At 50.1% G+C, this 17,924-nt stretch overlaps 1 long non-coding RNA gene across 1 annotated transcript in view; it reads right to left on the reverse strand.

The window, feature by feature from the left end:
* The window catches only part of LOC136793484 (uncharacterized), a 100,297-nt gene extending 83,663 nt beyond the window's left edge, over positions 1-16,634 (reverse strand). Inside the window, exons 1-2 of the long non-coding RNA XR_010838774.1 lie at positions 16,461-16,634; positions 15,237-15,334 (exon numbers count right to left, since the gene is read on the reverse strand). This is a non-coding gene — a long non-coding RNA (uncharacterized lncRNA). The remainder of the gene's footprint in view (positions 1-15,236; positions 15,335-16,460) is intronic.
* Positions 16,635-17,924: the final 1,290 nt, after the last annotated feature.

The following is a 17,924-nucleotide window of genomic DNA, read 5'->3' on the forward strand; positions in this document are numbered from 1 at the left end:
CTACAGGTATGTGATCAGTTAATTCACAAGAAAGGAGCCAAGAACATACACCAGGGAAAGGACAGGCCCCTCAATAAACGGTGCTGGGAAAACCAGACACTACACGCCAAAGAACAACATTCAACTGTCTACACCCCACACAAAATGGGCCAAAAACCCAGTTTTCCACATCAAGCCCTTCCTCTCCTGGGTCCTCTGGAGACAGACACCCACAGCGGTCAGCCCTGCACAGGAACCTTCTCCCCACTTTTCCTCACCTTCTCCCTCAGCGGCATCACCTCCTAGCAGGTCCTGAGGAGATCAGGCTCATGTCAGCCTGAACTGGACCCCCCAGTGTCCCAGAGCTGAAGCCTCGGCGGGTCCTGAGGAGACCCGGTTTCCGTTAGTGTGGACTTGACCCCGGGTTGTACCGAAGCCAGGCCATCAGCGTGGACTCAGCCCCGCGTGTTCCTGAAGCCAAAGCCCCAGCAGGTCCCGAGGAGACAGGGCTCCTCCCAGCATGAACATGAACAGCGTGATCTGAACAGACATCCTGCCAAAAAAGTTACAGATAGTAAAAGTCATACAGAAAAAAGCTCAACATCATATACCATTAGGGAACTACAAATTAAAATCATGAGACACCATAGCACACCAATTGGGACTGCTAAGCTCCAAAAATATGACAATACCAATTGCTAGAGGGTGAGGAACAAAAGGAACTCTCCCTCATAGCTGGGGGGATGCCTGTGCAGCCACTTTGTAAGACAATTTGGCAGTTTTTTCCAAAGCTAAACAAGTCTCACGTTGGGATCCAACAATCATACTTCCAGTATTTAGGCAACTGCTTTGAAAATCTATGTCCAAATGCAAACAAGGATGCAATTATGCACAGCAGCACTTCCATAATGGCTAAAAACTTGAAATCAGGATATCCTTCAAAAGATGAATGCATAAGCAAATTGGGATACATCCATGTCAAGGCGAGTAGAATATGCCACCTCAAAATATGTCTCTCTGGCATAAGGGTTATTGGTCTGCTTTAAAAAGAATAGGGCTTCCCTGGTGGCTCAGTGAGTAAGAGTCCACCTGCCGATTCAGGGGACACAGGTTCGAGGCCCGGTCCGGGAAGATCCCACATGCCGCAGAGCAACTAAACCTGTGCGCCACAACTACTGAGCCTGTGCTCTAGAGCCCGCGAGCCACAACTACTGAGCCCGTGTGCCACAACTACTGAAGCCTGCATGCCTAGAGCCTGTGCTCCGTGACAAGAAAAGCCACCACAATGAGAAGCCCCTGCTCGCCAACACCCAGAGAAAAGACTGCACGCAGCAACGAAGACCCAATGAAGCCAAAAATAAAATAATAAATTTATTTTTTTAAAAAATCTCAGAAAACTGAGATTGCCGTTTTATGAAGGGCATTTACAATAGAGAAATCTCCATTTATAAGGGTATGTCCCTCTTTGCACCAAACATAGAAGGATAATTAAATCTTAAGTAACTCTTTTCAATGGGGAAGTCCTGACTTAAATGTGCACACAGCCATACCCTTGTTTACTGTGCTTTGCATGATAACCTTCCATAACTGGCCTTCCCCCCTTCCCCAGCATCTTTTCTGTTTTTAGCTGAAGACGGTATTGAAGGGGATGGTTTGGGGAGTGACTCAGTTTTCCGTGGTATCCCCCCTCTATTCAGAAGGTATACATGTTATTAAACTTCTGCTTTTCTCCTGGTAATCTGTCTTTTATTACAGGGGCGGGGGGGGGCCTCAACCAAGAACCTAGAAAAGTAGAGGGAAAATTGTTTTTCCTCCCATACACATGCAGTGGAATACTACTCAGCAGAAAGGAATGCACCATCCACCTATGGAAAGACATGGATAAACCTTCAGCGTGTACTGCTAAGTGAAAAATCCAGCCTGAGCAGGCTGCACACAGTATGACCCCATTGATGACATCCCGGGAAAGGCAAAGCTACATAGATGATAAGCAGATCATGGGGTGGGGGGTTTGAAGTAGTCCATGTGATACTCTAGGATGGATACCTGTCACTATGCATTTGTCTAAGCCCATAGATGTGTGTAGCCCAAGGGGCCAATCATAATCTACTCAAATTTAGTTATTTAGGGTGTAGGATGTTGCACGATGGAATACGTCATGTGACAGAATCTAACTGTATTAGAAATATATGGAAACAACTCACTGTAGGGGATGGGGTAAAAGCTGCTGACTTAAGTTACCTTTGGAAATGAATGGAATCTGTAGGCTAAAGGCAAAATGGCCCGTATATATACAGTGGGCTTTGTTTTATGAAGTTCTTTCCAGGGTGTAGTAGCTAACAATTCTGAAACCTCTGCACATGTAATGTGGAAAGGAGCAATGCATAGATAAATGGCAGATGGTGGGAGCCAGGCTCCTTGCTGTGGGAGTGCGAAGTTACAGGTACGCAAGGGGAGAGCCTCTGCCCTCGTAATCCTGGATCTGGGCTTCCTGGGAGGATGCCGACTGGCCGGGGGGAACACACAGATCTTCACGCCGGGAAGACCCTGCAGACATAGGAACTTCGCACCCCATCTTTCCATCCACACCTGCTGGAAACACTCAGCACTCCGTAATCAGTCAACTGCAGCGTTTAAGACATTCTCACCCCTAAGCAAATAAAGGAGCGTGAGGGTCTTGCTTACCCCTAAGCTGTCCCAGAATCTAGGCCCTGGGTGGAGACAGTTTGGGGATTCCTGGGACACTGAATCCAGGCTCTGGGGGTGGAGCCAAGTTGGGGGCTCCTGGGCCTCTGAATCCAGGCCCTGGGGGTGGAGCCAGGTTGGGGGTTCCTGGGCCTCTGACCAGCAGGTGAGAGGAAGGAGGAAGACCAGTCCTGAGGACAGAGGTGCCCTGAAGTCTGTGAGCCCAGGAGCCCCGATGGGACTCATTCCCAGGGAGGACATGGGCGGGGCCTGCAGTGGTTCTGTGTTCCCCCTGGGCCCTTTGATGAAGCCATGGCAGCACTGGGCCCAGACGTCTCCTGGCGGCGTCTCAAACTCTGACACAGTGGTTTTACAAAGGAACAAGAGAATGGAGCTGAGCCCCTGACGGCCACTCCTTTCTGGCTCTGAGTTGCTTCCAACAAGACCGCAGTCACCTGCATTAGTCTGCTGTGACCCATCTGCCCCCACTTTGCCTTTCCTCTCCCTCCCTGCCATGATTCCAGTGACATTTCCAGCCCGGACCCCTCTCCCAGGCCAGACGCCTCCGTCCAGTCACTGCACACCCATCTCACCTTGGGGGCTTAGCAGGGTTTCAGAGGACTGGGATCCTGCAGCTCCCCACACCCAGGAGCAGCCCCACCTTCCCAGGTTGCTGAGCCCAGGCACCAGGTGTAACCGAGCAGGACCCTGTGGGGCCTTCGCAGGACAGAGCCCTCCCCCACACCCTCTGCTGTAGCTCCTCTCTGAAGTACCTGGATAACAGTGCCCGATGCATGCTTCCTCCACCACCAAGTGGAAGAAATTAACTACTTGATGATCAGGAACAGGTAACCCCGGAGCTCCTGGTGCTTAAGAATTTATAACGTTAACCGCCCGTTACCTCACCATCAATCAGAGAATTGTGCACCAGCTGATCACATACCCTGCGACCCCCCTCCTTCACTTGGCCTTGAAAATTGCTTTGCTGAAATCCTTCAGGGAGCTCGGGGTTTTAGAGCACAGGCCACCTGGCCTCCTTGTATCCGCACTTTGACAATTTAGGCTGCACCTTCCTCCACCACCCCCGGTGTCAGTAGACTGGCTCTGCTGCCCTCGGGCGAGCGGACCCACGTTCGGTTCGGTAACACTGGGGCCTCCCAGGCTCCCACTCGCCTTGTGCCCCAGTGACTGTCAGCTCCTCCTCCACAGTCTTGTTGCAGCAAAAACAGAAACGAAGTTTCCCTGCCCTGAGAACAAGGGGACAGCGAAAAGACTAGAGAAGAAACGTAACCTGGCCTGAAAGAGCTCATCACTCCTTGTTTCACTTTGTCATTCATTTGTAGTAACTAGATTTGTACTCTACAAAGCTAACCTCACTCCGACACTATGGAATTTACCTTCGGCACCCATCACCCCTCACTGTGTGTGTTACAGCCCCTGCTTCTCACTCCCTAACCTTATTATGTAACGCACTTAGATTCTATACGCTCCTCATAACAAATCACCCCCTAGTTTTTCATTTCAGAAACAAGGTCACTGGCCAATAAACCAGAGGCAAACGGACGCAATTACCAGTCTGCTGGACCCCAATTACCGGCGACCTGATGCCAGCGATGACTGTTTTGAAATAATGCAAAGGAAAGGAGGAATGCAAGACCTTCACTACTTTGATCCTTATCCTCTACCCTGGACTGCAGAAGCCCCACATATAAAATCTTCCCTGATTCTCAAAGAGGGGTGCCCAGTTCTTGAGGTGCTAGCCAGCTGTGTCTTCCCTGCTGCCTGGCAGAAAAATAAAGCCATCTGTCTCTTCCTCCAAAACCCCTGTCTCCGTATTTCTGTTCGGCCTCGGTGCACAGGGAAACCGATATTTCGACAACAGCCTGTGGCCAGTTCCCACACTAATTCCCCTCTACGCCCACAGCCGTGGCCCAAGCCCGATCTTGTGCCTGGTTCCTCCATCAGACCTGACAAACCTCCCTGCCCCACGGTGCGTCTCACATCCCACCCCAACGTGGTCTTTCTGAAGCATAAACGAGACTGTGACTCTCTCCCTCCTGTAATCCCCCAAAGTTTCCCCACTTTCGCTAGGGTATCTGCCAAGGCCCTGAGAGTCCCCGGCAGCCCCACTAGGCTGCTGACTCCTGGGTTCCCAGACACTGAGCACCTCAGCAGGCCAGGTGACACGGCAGGAAACCCCAGAACTGCTCACCTCAGGAGGGGGCTGGCACTGCCACTGCCTGATCAAAGAGAGCAGAGAAGGGTTCCCCAGCTGGGACACAAACTCTGCACGAGTGGCCTCTCCTTGAGCCATTAGCTCACCTCGTATGACTTGAGGGAAGGAAGGACCGAGGCACACTTGCTTCCTAAGGAGGATGCTATAGGCTCAGTCATGTCTCCCCAAATCCACATGCTGAATGCCTAACCCCCAGGACCCCAGGATGTGTCTGTATTTGGAGATGGGATTTTTAAAGAGATGATCAAAGTAAAAATGACGTCACTAGGGTGGATCCTAATCCAATAGGATTGATGTCCTACAAGAAGAGATTAGGGGGGCTTCCCTGGTGGCGCAGTGGTTGAGAATCTGCCTGCCGATGCAGGAGACACGGGTTCGTGCCCTGGTCCGGGAAGATCCCACATGCCGCGGAGCAACTAAGCCCGTGAGCCATGGCCGCTGAGCCTGTGCGTCCGGAGCCTGTGCTCCGCAACGGGAGAGGCCACAACAGTGAGAGGCCCGCATACCGAAAAAAAAAAAAAAAAAAAAAAAAAAAAAAAAAAAAAAAGAAGAGATTAGGACACAGATAGGCACAGGGGGAGACCATGTGAGGACCTGGGGAGAAGGTGGCTGTCTAAGCACCAAGGAGCGAGGCCTCAGGAGAAGCCAGTGTGCAGACACCTTGATCTCCGACAGCATCCAGGACTGGGAGATAGGCCTGTTATTCAAGCTGCGCAGTCTGTGGTATTTGTTACGGTGGTCCCGAGCAGACTCACAGGGTAACTCAGGGCTCAGACTGGACAGACCCCGCTCTCCATCCCCTTGTACGTGAGTTACAGGAGCCCCAGGCACTGAGGAGGGGGTCCCTGAGGAGGCACAAGATAGAAGATGCTAGGCATTAACACGACTGCATTCATGTTAAACGTGCCTGAAGTCCATTCACCTGAGATGGTTTTGGCCTGCATGTACATCGGCACCTTTAGTCTGAACTGCAGACCTTTGGCTTCACCACCTCCACTGCGAGCATTAGCTTCACCTGCTGTGGACCATCTCCTATAGGATTTCCAGAACCACAGAGCATCGAAGCTTCACAGAACCCAGAATCTGTGCGCTAGTGTCTGGGCGACCCTCACAACAGAGCCGCACAGCTGCCCATCAGAACCCATTTCCCTTTTTCCTGTGCACAGCTACCCTGCACATCCCAGCCTTCCCACCCCTTACAGCTGGGGCACAGTGTCTCGTGTTACCAAGGGGAAGGGGTGGAGGTGGTGAGGGCCTTGGCCAGCCTGCATCCTAGGACGGAGGGCACGATGTCCCTGTGGTCACCCCACCCCGCTGGTTGAAACACTCACCTGGAAGCAGGGAGGAGAAACAAAGTGGGGGCAGAGCCTGGGAACTGACACCCACCTGCCCTGGACTCTCACAGGAAGGGGACAGAGACATCTTGAGCTTCAGCCCAGTCTTGGGAGACACTATGTTCCAGCAACAAACTTGGCCTTAAACGCTAAGTTGCTTTACAAACCCCTCCCCAGCTGTCACAGAAAGTCAGGCTTCATCTCATCACACGTTTCTCAAACACCAGCTCACGCTGAGACCCCCTCTCAGGTGATGGTGTTTCAGAGCAGCCCCTTTAAAAGATCCCTGGATTTCAGCTCTCCCAGCCCTGCCTTCAGTTTAAACGAGAAGTTTCCTTGACAACCTTGACAAACCTGCTCAGTTTCCTTAACAACCAAGCTTCGCAATCTCCCAAACTCTTCTCCTTCAAACATTCCTATTCTAAGCTTGATGAGCCTAAAGTGACAGTGCTGTCATCACGTGCCACAGGGTGACTCCTCCAAGCCCGTAGTTACTGGTTACATGATGCTACTGATGATGACATCCCAGAAGAGCCAGCTTTGCAATATCACCATTTCTGGACTCGGCACTGGGTCCCTTTCCACGGACAGAGTGGAGTGGCTGTTTCCACGGGCCCCGTGGTGGAAGAGCTCACCTAATGCAGCCAGGACTTCATCCTTTCCAGGTGATTCCAGGGTCCTCATTCTCCCCAGACCCCCACCCACATGGCTGCTGGCTGCTATCTATACGGGACCTTGGTAATCTCCTAAAATTAGGGTTATTTTATACACAGGTAATGGGTTGAATGCTGGTCCCAAAATATGTTCCCCCCAGAACACAGGAACCGGACCATATCTGGGAAAAGCGTCTTTGTATATGTAGTTAAGGGTCTCAAGGTGAGGCCATCTGGGGTTAGCGTGGCCCCCAATCCAATTGAGAGAGTCCTTATGAGACAAAAGAGGAGAAACACAAACATAGAGGAGAAGCCACGTGAAGGCAGAGACAGGAGGGCTGCAGCCGCAAGCCTGGGGATGCCTGGAGCCCCCCAAAGCTGGAAAAGGCAGGAAGAGCCCTATCCTGGAGCCTCTGGAGGGACGTCCATCCTGGAACACCTTGATCTCAGATGTCTGGTCTCCAGGACTGGGGGAGGATGAATTCCTCTTGTTTTAAACCACCCAGCTTGTGGTCATTTGTTACAGAAGCCACAGAACAGTCACACGGACCCTGCTCTGTGGGACCCTGGAAGTGCGGGTCTCATTAAAGACCAACAGAGGCTGGGTTACAGAACCCTTAGAGTCAGCACTGGGCCCCAGAAATTCTAAAGCAGTGGCTGGACACCAGAACGTTGAGGGGTCAGTCGGAAGCCAATCCCTAAGGGTGCCGGCTGCACACGGCCTCCCCAGGTTTTTATGCCTGCCTGTACAAGTTGGGGATAAGTATTTCCATCCTGATTCGGGACCTCTGATATCACCGTTCACGCTGCCAATTAAGAACCCACTAGTTACACAGAGGAAAACCCTATCAGGAAAACCCTTGCTCCAGTGGTAAACAATTCTGAAGTTGGTCAGAGGTGGGGAATCATCTCTCATGCAGCCAGCAGCCCCCCCGCAAGGAACGTCCTCATTGCAAAGCTGGGGGACCATGTCAAGGCGTCCCTGAGTAAACATGAGCTGACCCCCAGGCCAGCTGCTGCTGAACTGTTCCCACCCTTCCCAGCTAAAACACCTGAATGTGTGCAAGGACTTGAAAGCCTAGAGGAAGGGCCATGGAGCCACACCAGCACGGAGGCCGACTTGGGGCCTGCAGGCCAGCCAGCATGGTCCTGGCCCCGGGCGCTCTTCTGGAAGCTTTCCATCTCCCTGCCCAATGTACCCCTCCTGTCCCGGCCCCCACCGCTTTTCTCCGTCCTCACCTCTGCCCGGGGAGAAATTCCAGCGGCAGGTATGGGTGACACATCCTCTTCTTTAGCAGGTGGCAGCGCGGCAACTCCTGCAGAAAGTCCACCAGAGCCCCACTCGCACCGGGCCACGCACAGAGCCGTGGGCCCTACTCCCTCCCACCAGCCCAGCCCCGAGACTGCCGATGGGGCAGAGAATATGGCGTCAGGCACAGCTGCAGGGGCTCTTGCTGCCTGGAGCGGTGTTTATATTGACCTCAGCCCAGGCACACCTGGGGAGGACTGGCCGGCCGGGTCAGACTGCCCAGGTCAGCCACTCCTCGCCCCTCAGGGGCTCACAGTTGCATAAAATGGACCTTGCTGCACCGGTCAGTTCCAAGGAACACGTGTAGGTCCTGAGGGTCAGGATAGACAAGGGGCTGCAGCCCTGGCTTGTTTTCTAACCATTTTATCTGGCCCATGAGTGGGAGACAACTTCAAGAAGACCCTCTCCTAATAAGAGGAACCCAGGAGTCAGGGAGAGGAGGGGTGGTGGGTGGAGACAGAGACCTGGTGCCCCGGCTGCAGTGGAAGTCTCTGGAAGACCAGGCGGAGGGAGGCCACACAGAGTGAAGCCCAGGGTCACAGACCTGTCGGAGCTGCTGTTTGTTAGTTCAAGTCCTGCTCTGAGGTGCTCTGTGTCAGCTCTGAGGGACAGGTGAGATGGGGGTGCTCTGCAATGAGGGCTATGCGCACGGTTCCTGTGTGCCCAGCCCTGCCGTGGTACCTGCACAAGGGTGTTCCGTATCCAAGGAGGGGCCTGACCACGAGAGCCCCGTGGGCTGCTGGGTAGCTGCACAGGTGAGCTCCATATCCTGGGAGGGGCCTGACCACGAGAGCCCCGTGGGCTGCTGGGTACCTGCCCAGGTGAGCTGTATATCCTGCGAGGGGCCTGACCACGAGAGCCCCGTGGGCTACTGGGGAACTGGTAAAGATGTCGGGACAGTCAGTGAAGCCACTGAGGATATGCATCCAATAGTTCCTAATTCCTACACCCTGCTGGTCATTGTACCATCCCCCAGGACATAGTATTCTGTATGAGACGTACATGATGCTTTCTTCTGTATTCCATTAGTCCCAGAGGTCACAGAAATTTTGGCTTGTGACTGGCAGGACTCAACATACAAGGAAGACAGTACTGCTGGGCCGTCCTCCCCCAAGGGTTCAAAACTTCCCGCACCACCTTTGGGGAAACTTAACTAAAACCTCAAAGATCTACCTCTGGAGAAGGGAACCCTCCTTCAATATGCAGACGACATTCTGATCCCCAGCCCTACTAAGGAGGCCTCTGAACTACCTAGCCAATAAAGGATAGAAGGTGTCCAAGACAAAGGCTCAAATATCACAGACTAAGGTGACCTGCCTGGGCTTCATTCTCACAGAAGGTCAGAGAAGCCCATCCCAGGAAAGGGAAGAAGTCATTTGCAGCCTTACCCCTTCTAAACCTAGAAGACAGCTTAAGGGTTCCTAGGGAGGTCGGGGTTTGCTGCATCTGGATCCCTAACTACAGTCTAATAGCTGGGCCTCTATAGGAAACATTGAAAGGAAAAGATGATCTGTTCGAATAGAATCCAGAAGCGGTCTTTCAAGAATGGAAAGAGCAGTTAATTCAGACCCTTGCCCTGGACCTCCCTAATTTAGCTAAACCCTTTGACCTTTACATTCTGGGTAGAAAGTGAATCGCCCTTGGAGTATTAGTGCAAAAACTGGGACCTCTTGAAATGGAACAATGCAAGAATGCCCTCCAGGTAGGAGAAAGTACGGTCACCAAGGGCTTGGCCCGCCGCCCCATCCAGCCAAGATACTGGGGGTATCTAAAAACCTGGAATCCGCAGCCCGCAAGGCCAACTCCCTCCTAAGGGGAAAGGACCGCACACGGTGATCCTAACCACCCACCATGCCCTGAAGTTGCAGGCATCGCTCCGTGGGCACACTGACCTCGAGTGAGGAAGCCCTCCAACTCCAACCTCCAGAGGGACAACTGGGGGCAACGGGTCCCCATGATGACCCGTGTGACCATCACTTGACGTGGATCTTCTCTCAGAAAACAACAAGAGCGTGCCCCAAAAGAGCAGACTACTGCTTGCAGGACTTACTGCACCCAGAGCGGAGCTCATAAGCTTGGCGGGGGAACCCTAAATAACGCTGTCACCATAGAAACGCCTACAGACACCGCGGTGACGGCGGCGGCCGATGAGACCGGCTGCACTCCTGGCTACTTGAAAAGGCCGTTGACTCAGTGGCCGTCATGGGTCTGGATCACCACCGGCCCTGGACTGTGTGGGAGTTGAGCAGGCAGGGTTCTGACACCTGGTGCTGTTTGTACGTTAATTCAGGGGCCTAATTGAAGAAAGCGCAGACTACTGGTCAGAGCATCTAGGCTGGCAGAAACCGTCTGCCTAAGGTGGCCGAACAAATGTGGGCGGGGTAAAACCGGCCCCCCCAGCGTCTCTGCGCATCTCTTTCCTGCACCCTTAAAGGTCATTAGAATCTATAACACTTCAAATGCTGGGGCTCAGGCGGACGAGCAGTGAGGGAAGAGCCCTGGGGACAGTCAACCTCACCTGGAGGCTGCTGGGGAGAAGTTCTGCCCCTCCCCCCGAGTATGAGGCCTCCCGACTCAGCACGAAGCAGTTACAGAAGCGGGGTCTGCACCCTCAGCGCCCCAACAATGAGGAATGGGACAAAAGGCAGAGGAGGGGTTTGTCACCGGCAGAGCCCATGAAAAAATCCTGGGAGATAAAAATAGAATCCGGGCAATAAAGTAAAGTCTAACGTTGATTCCTTTGTGCTTTGTCTAATTTCACTTGCTCCTAGGTTTCCACATGCAGAGGTCCCACACCCGGCACTTCAGAACCTATTTCCTGGTGCAAAATGGCTGGGCCGACACCTCAGCTCGCGGGGCCCCATGCAGACTCCGAGACATGGAGCCTGAGCTCCAGCCAACCCGGCCCTCGAGACTCCGCCCCTTCTGTCCCGCTGACGCTGCCGGGATCCCCACACAGCAGCCCCGCCCACAGCCCTCGGGGGAGCGCACGCTCTCACCTCTCCCCGTTCTCTGATCAGAATCTAAAGTTTCCTTTGCTTCTGAACCAAACTCAGTCTCGTTCTCTTGGCTCCAATGACACGGGGCAGGGGACCCTTGTTGGGGCCCACTCTGCAGGATCAGTGACAGAAATTGAGAACATTGTAACTTCAATGAACAGATGTGTGAGCCAAACTGTAATTAACCTAGAGCCGTGTATAAGGCTCGGGTAAAATAAGATGTTTCCAACACTTCCATTTGATATTTCCATCACTTTAGTATAGGCAAGTTCAGTGAAGGGGATTGTCTTATTTGTCAGGTCAACATTGGAGAAATGAAGTGATTTCTTTCCAAGGATGTACATCGAATAATCTTGACTGAAGCTTCAATATAGTTTTGAATGCTTTTCCATTGAAAATGATACCTCTCTTTCAGCTCCCCCATTTCTGAGAAGCATAAAATCTTATAATTTATTATTACCAAAGGGGAAAGGTGCAGGGAGGGATAAATGAACAGTTTGGGATTAACACGTACACACTGCTATGTATAAATAGATCATCAACACAGAACTACTGTACAGCACAGGGAACTACACTCAATATTTTGTAATAACCTAGAAGCGGAAATAATCTGAAAACGAATAGATATTTTTATTGACATCATCTATCAATGACAGATACAATGTACCCTAAGGGAGGCCGATGGTCAGCGCTTCTGACCCTGAAGACTTTAATCATCTTAAGTTCGGACTCTGCCTACTGCCCAAGGCCCTTAATGAACATACGTGTAGCCATAGCGTAAAATTCCCCAGTTTAGGGTTCAGGGAGACACTGATTTGGAAACATCCCTGGTGTTCTCTTACCATGCACGGGACCCTTCCTACAGCTAAAACATGACTCTGACACCCAGAAGGTGGTACACCATTTGATCGGGAAGAGTTTGGAAAAGGCATCTCATCTCCTCATCTCCAGGGAGTCGGGTTCACCCCTCCAGCGTCTTTCCTAACAATCTCCCCACTTGGGGATGTCAGCACCTTCAACCTCCTGTTGCGCACAGTTTGGAATTTGTCCAGAGGATGAAGCGGAAGGATGAGAAACAATGAGAGAAAAGTCCTAGGTGTTCGGACAGGCACATGTCACTCTCATTTCCAATCAGGAAGACGAAATGACCAAAGGCTAAGATTGCCCATGGAAAAAGAATACGGTTTGAGGAAATCCCACTATTTTGTGGCCAGTTCCAAAAAACACAAGTTGAAAAATGGAACTCGGGATCACTAAAATTCACGAAACTGCAGAGTTGAAAATATCTATCATTGAAAAATGTCTTGAGGGAAGTCACCGAAAAGGAATTGTAAACAAGGGAGAATGGCAGGAAAGGGATTTGAAGAGGTAAAAAGGACTCATCATGAAAGCACAAAAACGGGGCTGAACATCGCCAACGGTGCAGTTAGCCAAAAAGGGCGTATGCTTTTTTCCTGAATATATTAAAGAAAAGGGCATACACCCTTTTTAGCCAACCAAACAGTGGGCATTGCAAATCAATACTACAAAAAGTATCACACTTCGCATCAGTCAGAAGAGCCATCCTCATAAAGTGTAAACACCAGAAATGCAGGACAGGGCGAGGAGTGAAGGGAGCCCTGTGAGGCTGATAGTGGAAATGTAAATTGCCAACGGGCACACTGAAGAAGTGTACTGTGTTTACTAAAACATCTAAACACATGAGCTACAGAGCATAGGGCACTTGCACTCATGGGCGAATATCTTGGGAAAAACAAAAATCGTCAGGATACAGGCACCCCAACGTTTACCGCCTCTCTGTTTAAAAGAGCCTCGACTTGGATAAAACCTAAATATACCTGGAAGGAAAAAATGGATAAAAGAGATGTGGTACATATGTAGAGTGGAATATAACTCAGCCAGGAAATCAATGAAATAAGGCCAGTTGCATCAACTCAGGAGGAGTTATGTAAGATCATTCTAGGTAACATAAGTCAGAAAGAAAAAGACACATATCGTAAGATATAACTTAAAGGTAGAATCAACAATGGCTACACATGAAACAAATTACAAAACAGAAACATAGTCAAATATGTAGAAAACACACATAAGGCTGCCAAAGGGGAAAGGTGGGGAGGGGTGAGGCATTATCCAGGAGGTTGAAATTAGCAAAGATACCGTTCCAAATACCAAATTGATAATAGACGAGGCCTACACAGAACCTCAAAGAACTGCACTCAGCATACTCAAGTCACCAGAAAAAATTCTATACGACTGTTAAGAATCTGAAAAAGAATTTATTGATGTCTGTTTCTATGTGAATCAAGTGGATGTAGAACAGCAACAAACAGCGTTGAAAATCAGCTGTAACCAATATAACAATAGTAGAAAAAGACAGTGACAGACATAAAAACCCTTATAACTTTTGCTCAGGGGCTATGATGCAACATGGATTGAACACACCTAGACACACAGCAGGATGAGACATAAGGTTGGACACTCTTGGGACTGAGAGGATTGGTGAGGTTGAGTGAGCAAATGCAGACCCTTTAAAGTAATACTGTGTGCTACCCATTCCATGGGTCCCAACTCTCCAGGTGCAACGCAACCTTCCTACAGCTAAAAGCTGCATGGGAAGCCCAGAGGATGATACACCGTGTGATCATGAAAGGTTTCGACAGCGCACCTCATTTTTCATCTCCTGGTGCTCGGGTTCACCATTCCAGCCGCTTTACTAACAATCTCCCCACTTGGAGAATCAGCACCTTTAACCTCCTGTTTCGAACAGTTTGCAATATGTGCCGAGGATGAACGGGAAAAGGGGGAACCAATGAGAGACTCGCTGGAGGTGTTTGGTCGGGCACATGTTACTCTCATTTCCCATCACGAAGAAGAATTCACCAAAGGCTCAGCCTGACGCCCCGAAACCAGGATAGGGCCTGAGGCGATGCTGTGGTTTTCTGGGCCAGCTCACAAAAAGGGCAGTTGAAACATGGAGCTCAGGGGCACTGCAACTCACAAACCTGCACAGTGATAAATGACAACTACCATCCAAAAATACATTGAGTTAAGGCAACGAAGAGGATTTGAAAGCAAGGCAGAATTGCAGGAAACAGATTTCAAGAGGTAGATTGGAGTTTCCTTGAAAGCACATGAAAAGCGGCAGAACTTGGACAATGATGCAGTTGGCCAAAAAGGGAGTATGTGTTCCTTCCTGAATATATTCAGGTAAAAAAGCATACACACGTTTTGGCCAACCAAGCAAGCTGGGAGAGCAAATCAGCACTACAAAGAAGTCTCACTTCCCCCCGGTCAAAACGGCCATCTGAAAAAAGTGTAAAAAACCACAAATGCAGGACAGGCCATGGAGAACAGGAAACCTTGTTATGCTGACGGGCGGGATGAAAATTGCCGCAGACACTCTACAAAAGTGTATGGTGTTTCCTAAAACATCTAAACAACAGAGCTACAGAGCATAGGGCACTTCCACTCATGGGCGTATATCTTGGGAAGACTAAAAATCAACAAGACACAGGCACCCCAAAGCTTAGGGCTGCTCTGTTTACAAGAACCTCGACTTCGGTACCCGTTCCATATCCCAGGAAAGAGAAAAATGGATACAGAAGTTGTGAAACTTAGGTACAATGGAATATCACTCAGCCATGAAATCAATGTCATAAGGCTAGTAGCAGCATAATGAGTGGATTTAGGTACGATAATTCAAAGTGAAAAAGGTCACACAGAAAAAGAAATTTATCAAAACATATCACTTATAGAGGGAATGTAAACATGGCTACAAAGAACTGAATTAAAACAGAACAGAGTCACGCTTTTAGAAAACACACTTATGCCTGCTTCAGGGGAAAGGTGAGGGGGGGTTTTCATAAAACAAGAGTTTGAAATTAGCACAGATACCGTTCCAAAAACCAAATATGTAATAGACAAGACCTACTCCTTGCTCAATGAACTGGACTCAACAGCTCCTATTCATCGCAGAAGAAAAATTCCAGCCCTTGTTTCTCAGGAGCTCTGGGGTCTACCTGCGAGGTAAACTTAACTCACCTGGCACAAGGCGGCCATCCCGGGTTTCACATCAACATGATCTCAGGCACAAACCTCCTGGCTTTTCCATTGTGTCTTTAAGTTACTTGTTGAAACAACTGCACAAATATGACAAAGATATAAAATCAGGCATCTTCTGCCCCAGTGCCTGCTCATAAATGATTTTCTGCCACTTTAAAGTGATAGAAAGATAGAACATTTCAACATTCTGCTGCCCTTATTATTTGTCATTTTTCTTGATATTTCTATTGAATACTCTTTCAATATTTTAACAATGGAACATTTATTTACCTTGTTCCAGACCCAGCCTGTAGTGGTAAAGGTTTTGTTGTTATATTTCTATTATGTTTCCTTTAAAAATCATTATGCTATTTAACTGGATTAAGTCAATTCTACAGGCATTTATCTTATGATATTGATGAAATTAATACATAGAGGGCAGTAGTACGAGTTGATTGTACTCCAGAGCCTCTATTAGCACAGTTAAGTAAGTATAACTATTATCTATATGTAAACCAAAGTACATGCCAAGTGAGACTCTCCGACGCTTCTTCACTGTCTGCCCCTCAAGCCTGTGAGAAATGGAATATTTCTTGCCACCTCAGTAAACAAAAGATGCCACAGTCATCCTCTCCAATGTGAGCGGGCAGGCTGAGGAACTCAGGATATGCAAATACAGGATGCAGGCCCCAGAGAGCTGAGGTGCATATCAAAGGAAGGAATTCGTGAGCCTGACTCCAGCATCTTCGCATAAGGAAAGCCCTGCATTCCTGTAGAACCTGGGAGAGCAGGTTCTCCTTAGCTGACAATCACCTTTTCACGTCCCCCATCACCTCCGCCAGCCCCCCGCCCTGTCCCCTCCCCCCCCCGGGTGCTTTAGCTCAGGGAGGAAGGGGCGCACAGGGCCTCGGCTGAACAAGAGGCCTGGGAGCCTCGGGAGGAACTTTCGGCCGCTTTCCCCGCCGTCGGGAGGAGGGTCGCTGACGCTGCGGCCGGACCCTGCGCCTCCCTCGCCCCGTGTCCCCTCAGGACGTTCAGCCGCCCTCTCCCCACGCCCCCCGGGCCCCGCGAGCCAGGCCGAGGGCAGGGACGAGAGGAGGGGCCGAAGTTCCCCGGGACCAGACCCCGAGGCCGCTCGTTCTGCACAGCAGCGGCGGGTGGCCGCGAAACCCTTCCCCTCAGAAGCTGCTCTTGCGCGGCCGCCCGGGCACCAGACCCACTTACCCGGCCCGCCGTCCCCACGACTGTCGCGGCTTCGGCCGCCGGGGCCCCTCCGCAGCCGGCAGCGTCAGTGAGGCCGCCCTCCCCTGGGGCTCCAGGGCAGCTCCGTGACGGCGGACTGAAGAGACCCCGAGCCGGGAACTCCAGCTCTGAGGAAACGCGGGCTCCGTTCTGGACGCAGTGGGTGGGGCCGTTCTGCCCCGAGGCCTCCTGGGAGGGGGCGGGGCGCCGGGGGAGGAGCCGCCAGGAGCTCAGGGCCCCGTCGGGGGTCCTGGAGGGGCGGCCCGGCCTGAGGGCCTCGCCCACTGTGGCCGCAGCACAGGCCTTTTTCCTGCAATCCTACACAAAAAGTCAGAAAGATACACACGGTCTACAGTGAATGTTCACAAACGGTGGTTGCTGCTGTGCTTACTATCCTATTAAACGTGGGAAATCCATAACACACTTGAAGTTAGAAGTTAACTATGAATGTTTACCTTTCCTTATTATGTCTCTGCTATTCACAATTGTCGTTAATGAATCAGAGACTGTGGCATCACTAGTTAAAAATGAGCTCGTTTAAAAAATAGAACTCAGGCCCACCGGCCCTACTGTATCAGAATCTGCAATTTTACACTCTCTCCAGTGTACTTGTGGACCCATGAATAGTTGAAAGGTACATTTCTACCTCGACATTTCTCTTCTGTCTGAGAAATACGCACATTTTATCCAGTTTGATATAAATAAAACACTCAAAAATGCATATGTCCGTGTTGAAACCACCATTTTATCATTTCCTTTCCAGATGACTATAGTCTCTATACTGGTTTTATGGATCACATGACATACTCTTTTTTGTAGTTAGAAATAGAGAAAGTTACTTTGTGAAAAAAAATATATATGTATATATATATATATTAGTGGATGATTGAAGACACTCTTCTAAATTAAAACCAGTTCTCTTAATTTGCTCTTTTCTTCTTGCGTCACATTATGAACTCTTCCCGTGGCCACATGTCATGTGTACTTTTAATTTCAGGGACTGCTGACATCCCAGGATGTGCCCATAGATTTCTCTCAAGAGAACTGGGAATGCCTGGACCGAGATCAATGGGAATTGTACAGGGATGTGATGTGACAAAAGTATAGGATCATGCTCTCCTTGAGTGAGGATACCTTCCTTCCAGAATTCCTTATCCACCCACAGGGTTTAGAGTCCTTCATTTGTAGAATGTCTCCTGGAATGTTCTGCTTCCTACAATAGGGTTTCAGATTGCAACGATTCAGGAAATATTGGGAGTTTGTGGGTATAATTTATGTTATTCTTTGAAAATTGCAGCCTTCTTTATAATATACTTTGTAACTGCTTGGGATGTGTCTATATGAACAGTGTACTATATGCTTCTGTTATAGTCCTTACAATATTTTATTCTCTTATTATCTGTAACAATCTTCCATGGATTCTTTGGGCTTAAGGTGTATTAAAAG

This window comes from Kogia breviceps, unplaced genomic scaffold (assembly GCF_026419965.1).
Source record: "Kogia breviceps isolate mKogBre1 unplaced genomic scaffold, mKogBre1 haplotype 1 scaffold_49, whole genome shotgun sequence".
NCBI classification, from domain to species: Eukaryota; Metazoa; Chordata; class Mammalia; order Artiodactyla; family Physeteridae; genus Kogia; species Kogia breviceps.